Below are 6,274 nucleotides of genomic sequence, written 5' to 3' on the forward strand. Positions count from 1 at the left end.
CAGACCCAGGTGCCACAAGTCGACTGACTGAGATGACCGAGATGACTGACACACACACAGACAGACAGTGCGCCTTTTGGCGTCATCTGGTCCAACACCACCATGTGAGACTAGGCTCTAAGAAAAGCTGTCTCGGGTGTGGACCAATCAACTTCAAGGACAGTGCATATTATTATCATTGTCATCAGAGTTGTTACTTTTTGTTTGCATTTTGACTGCTTGTGTTGTGGTGATTGCAAACATGATCCCTTGTATAAATGTGTCAGTTTTTGTACCAGTTGAAAGGGTAAAAACCTATTACTACGACACAGACATACACACAGAAACACACACACAGACACACGCGCAGAAACACACACATGCACATACACAAAAACACACACACACAGACACACACACAGAAACACACACACACGCAGACACACACACAGACACACACACAGACACACACACACAGAAACACACACACAGACACAGAAACACACACACACAGACACACACACAGACACACACACACAGAAACACACACACAGACACAGAAACACACACAGACACACACAGAAACACATACACACAGACACACACACATAGAAACACACACACACACAGAAACACACACACAGACACAGAAACACACACACACATACACACACAGAAACACATACACACAGACACACACACACACAAACACACACACATACACACACACAGAAACACATACACACAGACACACACAGAAACACACACACAGACAAACACACACAGACACGCGGAAAAGAATGTTCACATCCAACGAGCCCGGTGCGGGGCCTCTTCTAGGTCGACTCAGCCTCAAATGAGTACCTGGTGCGGTGTGTAAACATCGACCACTGGGGAGACAAAGGCGGCCGGGCGTGGTGCTGGTAGCCACCCCCTCGTGTGCCACAGCGCCGGTAGCCTTCACAGCTGCTGCTCGCTAACAGCACTTGCCCCTACAGCCTGTTAGATGCTACACGGAGGATCTTTGTCTGTGTCTACCTACACAGGTGCTGCTGCTACTCGCTACTCGCAGCACTTGCCCCTACAGCCTGTTAGAGGCTACACGGGGGAGCTTTGCCTGTGTCTACCTACACAGGTGCTGCTGCTACTCGCTACTCGCAGCACTTGCCCCTACAGCCTGTTAGAGGCTACACGGGGGACCTTTGTCTGTGTCTACCTACACAGGTGCTGCTGCTACTCGCTACTCACAGCACTTGCCCCTACAGCCTGTATAGAGGCTACACGGGGGACCTTTGCCTGTGTCTACCTACACAGGTGCTGCTGCGGCCGGGGCTTTGTGTGGAGGTGGATGTGGTGGTGGTGGCGGTGGTGGTAGTGGTGACGGTAGTGGCGGTGGTGGCGGTGGTGGCAGTGGTGGCGGTAGGGGTGGTGGTGGTGGTAGTAGTGGTGGCAGTGGTAGCGGTGGTAGTGGCGGTGGTAGTGGTGGCAGCAGTGCGGGCACTGATAGTCAAGCTGCGTGCCCACTGTCTGTTCCACAGAATGAGTGGTGGTGGTGGTGGTAGTGGCAGTGGTGGCGGTGATGGCGGTAGTGGCGGTAGTGGCAGTGGTGGTGGTAGTGGTGGTGGTGGAGGTAGTGGTGGAGGTGGTAGTGGCCGTGGTGGTAGTGGTGGTGGTAGTGGCCAAGGTGGCGGTAGTGGTGGTGGTAGTGGCGGTGGTGGTGGCAGTGGCAGTGGTGGTGGTGGTAGTGGCCGTGGTGGTGGTGGTGGTGGAGGAATTGGTGGTAGTGGTGGTGGTGGTAGTGGCCGTGGTGGTGGTAGTGGTGGCGGTAGTGGCAGTGGTGGCGGTGGCGGTGGTGGCAGTGGTGGCGGTAGTGGCGGTGGTAGTGGTGGTGGTAGTGACCGTGGTGATGGTGGAGGTAGTGGTAGCGGTGGTGGTAGTGGTGGCGGTGATGGTAGTGGTGGCGGTGGCGTTGGTAGTGATGGTGGCAGTGCGGGCACTGATCGTCACGCTGTGTGCCCACTGTCTATTCCACAGAATGAGTGGTGGTGGTGGCGGTGGTGGCGGTGGTGGCGGTGGTGGTGGCACCATGCCGTGGTTCCACCAGGACCTGACACGTGTCAAGGCCGAGCAGCTGCTGCTGCAGGACGGACAGGACGGCTGCTTCCTCGTGCGCAACAGTGAAAGCATCGCCGGCGTCTACGGACTCTGCGTGCTGTACGTGCACACAGTGACACCACATGGGTGGACTAATCTCCATCTGTTCCATCTCGCTGCCTTTCTAGCCCGTGGGTGGACTAATCTCCATCTGTTCCATCTCGCTGCCTTTCTAGCCCGTGGGTGGACTAATCTCCATCTGTTCCATCTCGCTGCCTTTCTAGCCCGTGGGTGGACTAATCTCCATCTGTTCCATACCCCGTGAGTGGACTAATCTCCATCTGTTCCATCTCACTCCCTTCTACCCCGTGTGTGGACTAATCTCCATCTGTTCCATCTCGCTCCCTTCTACCCCGTGTGTGGACTAATCTCCATCTGTTCCATCTCACTCGCTTCTACCCCGTGTGTGGACTAACCTCCATCTGTTCCATCTCACTCGCTTCTACCCCGTGTGTGGACTAATCTCCATCTGTTCCATCTCACTCCCTTCTACCCCGTGTGTGGACTAATCTCCATCTGTTCCATCTCACTCCCTTCTACCCCGTGGGTGGACTAATCTCCATCTGTTCCATCTCACTCCCTTCTACCCCGTGTGTGGACTAATCTCCATCTGTTCCATCTCACTCGCTTCTACCCCGTGTGGACTAATCTCCATCTGTTCCATCTCACTCGCTTCTACCCCGTGTGTGGACTAATCTCCATCTGTTCCATCTCACTCGCTTCTACCCCATGTGTGGACTAATCTCCATCTGTTCCATCTCGCTCCATTCTACGGCGTGGGTGGACTAATCTCCATCTGTTCCATCTCGCTCCCTTCTACCCCGTGTGTGGACTAATCTCCATCTGTTCCATCTCGCTGCCTTTCTAGCCCGTGGGTGGACTAATCTCCATCTGTTCCATCTCACTCCCTTCTACCCCGTGTGTGGACTAATCTCCATCTGTTCCATCTCACTCCCTTCTACCCCGTGGGTGGACTAATCTCCATCTGTTCCATCTCACTCGCTTCTACCCCGTGTGTGGACTAATCTCCATCTGTTCCATCTCACTCGCTTCTACCCCATGTGTGGACTAATCTCCATCTGTTCCATCTCGCTCCATTCTACGGCGTGGGTGGACTAATCTCCATCTGTTCCATCTCGCTCCCTTCTACCCCGTGTGTGGACTAATCTCCATCTGTTCCATCTCGCTGCCTTTCTAGCCCGTGTGTGGACTAATCTCCATCTGTTCCATCTCACTCCCTTCTACCCCGTGTGTGGACTAATCTCCATCTGTTCCATCTCACTCCCTTCTACCCCGTGGGTGGACTAATCTCCATCTGTTCCATCTCACTCGCTTCTACCCCGTGGGTAGACTAATCTCCATCTGTTCCATCTCGCTCCCTTCTACCCCGTGTGTGGACTAATCTCCATCTGTTCCATCTCGCTGCCTTTCTAGCCCGTGGGTGGACTAATTTCCATCTGTTCCATCTCACTCCCTTCTACCCCGTGTGTGGACTAATCTCCATCTGTTCCATCTCACTCCCTTCTACCCCGTGTGTGGACTAATCTCCATCTGTTCCATCTCACTCCCTTCTACCCCGTGGGTGGACTAATCTCCATCTGTTCCATCTCACTCCCTTCTACCCCGTGGGTGGACTAATCTCCATCTGTTCCATCTCACTCCCTTCTACCCCGTGTGTGGACTAATCTCCATCTGTTCCATCTCACTCGCTTCTACCCCATGTGTGGACTAATCTCCATCTGTTCCATCTCACTCCCTTCTATCCCGTGTGTGGACTAATCTCCATCTGTTCCATCTCACTCGCTTCTACCCCGTGTGTGGACTAATCTCCATCTGTTCCATCTCACTCCCTTCTACCCCGTGTGGACTAATCTCCATCTGTTCCATCTCACTCCTTTCTACACCGTGTGTGGACTAATCTCCATCTGTTCCATCTCACTCCCTTCTACCCCGTGGGTGGACTAATCTCCATCTGTTCCATCTCACTCCCTTCTACACCCGTGGGTGGACTAATCTCCATCTGTTCCATCTCACTCCCTTCTACCCCGTGGGTGGACTAATCTCCATCTGTTCCATACCCCGTGAGTGGACTAATCTCCATCTGTTCCATCTCGCTGCCTTTCTAGCCCGTGTGTGGACTAATCTCCATCCGTTCCATCTCACTCCATTCTACGGTGTGGGTGGACTAATCTCCATCTGTTCCATCTCGCTCCCTTCTACCCCGTGGGTGGACTAATCTCCATCTGTTCCATCTCACTCCCTTCTACCCCGTGGGTGGACTAATCTCCATCTGTTCCATACCCCGTGAGTGGACTAATCTCCATCTGTTCCATCTCACTCCCTTCTACCCCGTGTGTGGACTAATCTCCATCTGTTCCATCTCACTCCCTTCTACCACGTGGGTGGACTAATCTCCATCTGTTCCATCACACCCTGTGTGTATTCTGTGTGTGTGTGTTCTGTGTTTGTATTCTGTGTGTGTGCATTCCGTGTGTGTGTTCTGTGTATGTATTCTGTGTATGTGTATTATTGTGTGTGTATTCTGGGTGTGTTCTGTGTGTGTATATTCTCTGTGTGTGTGTATTATGTGTGTGTGTATTCTCTGTTTGTGTGTTCTGTGTGTGTGTCTGTGTATTCTGTGTGTGTGTATTCTGTGTGTATGTATTGTGTGTGTATTCTGTGTGTGTGTATTCTATGTGTGTGTTTGTGTTCTGTGTGTGTGCGTACTCCGTGTGTGTGTATTCTGTCTGTGTGTATTCTGTGTGTGTGTATTATGTATGTGTTTTCTGTGTGTATTCTGTGTGTTTGTGTTCTGTGTGTTTGTGCATTCTGTGTCTGTGTGTGGTGTGTGTGTGTATTCTGTGTGTGTGTGTATTGTGTGTGTGTCTATTCTGTGTTTGTGTATTCTGTGTGTGTGTATTGTATGTGTGTATTCTGTGTGTATGTGTGTGTGTGTATTCTGTGTGTGTGTGTTCTGTGTGTGTATTCTGTGTGTGTTTATTCTGTGTGTGTGTATTCTGTGTATGTGTGTGTGTACTCTGTGTGTGTGTATTCTGTGTTTGTGTTTTCTGTGTGTGTATATTCTGTGTGTGTATTCTGTGTGTGTCTTTGTGTGTATTCTGTGTGTGTGTGTATTCTGTGTGTGTGTGTATTGTGTGTGTGTCTATTCTGTGTTTGTGTATTCTGTGTGTGTATTGTGTGTGTGTGTATTCTGTGTGTATGTGTGTGTGTGTATTCTGTGTGTGTGTGTTCTGTGTGTGTATTCTGTGTGTGTTTATTCTGTGTGTGTGTATTCTGTGTATGTGTGTGTGTACTCTGTGTGTGTGTGTATTCTGTGTTTGTGTTTTCTGTGTGTGTATATTCTGTGTGTGTATTCTGTGTGTGTCTTTGTGTGTATTCTGTGTGTGTGTGTATTCTGTGTGTGTGTGTATTGTGTGTGTGTCTATTCTGTGTTTGTGTATTCTGTGTGTGTGTATTGTGTGTGTGTGTATTCTGTGTGTATGTGTGTGTGTGTATTCTGTGTGTGTGTGTTCTGTGTGTGTATTCTGTGTGTGTTTATTCTGTGTGTGTATTCTGTGTATGTGTGTGTGTACTCTGTGTGTGTGTGTATTCTGTGTTTGTGTTTTCTGTGTGTATATATTCTGTGTGTGTATTCTGTGTGTGTCTTTGTGTGTATTCTGTGTGTGTCTTTGTGTGTATTCTGTGTGTGTGTGTGTATTCTGTGTGTGTGTATTGTGTGTGTGTCTATTCTGTGTTTGTGTATTCTGTGTGTGTGTATTGTGTGTGTGTGTATTCTGTGTGTATGTGTGTGTGTGTATTCTGTGTGTGTGTGTTCTGTGTGTGTATTCTGTGTGTGTTTATTCTGTGTGTGTATTCTGTGTATGTGTGTGTGTACTCTGTGTGTGTGTGTATTCTGTGTTTGTGTTTTATGTGTGTGTATATTCTGTGTGTGTATTCTGTGTGTGTCTTTGTGTGTATTCTGTGTGTGTGTTTAGGCATCAGAACGTGGTTCACAGCTACAGGATTCTGCCGGATGAAGATGGAATGCTCGCGGTTCAGGTCACCTACTCACCCACCCACTCACCCACTCACTCCCTCACCCACTCACTCACTCACTCACCCACTCACTCACCCCCACTCA

The sequence above is a fragment of the Lethenteron reissneri genome, unplaced genomic scaffold (assembly GCF_015708825.2).
Source record: "Lethenteron reissneri isolate LAM-NWPU_2019-01 unplaced genomic scaffold, ASM1570882v1 scaffold_1638, whole genome shotgun sequence".
Lineage (NCBI taxonomy): Eukaryota > Metazoa > Chordata > Hyperoartia > Petromyzontiformes > Petromyzontidae > Lethenteron > Lethenteron reissneri.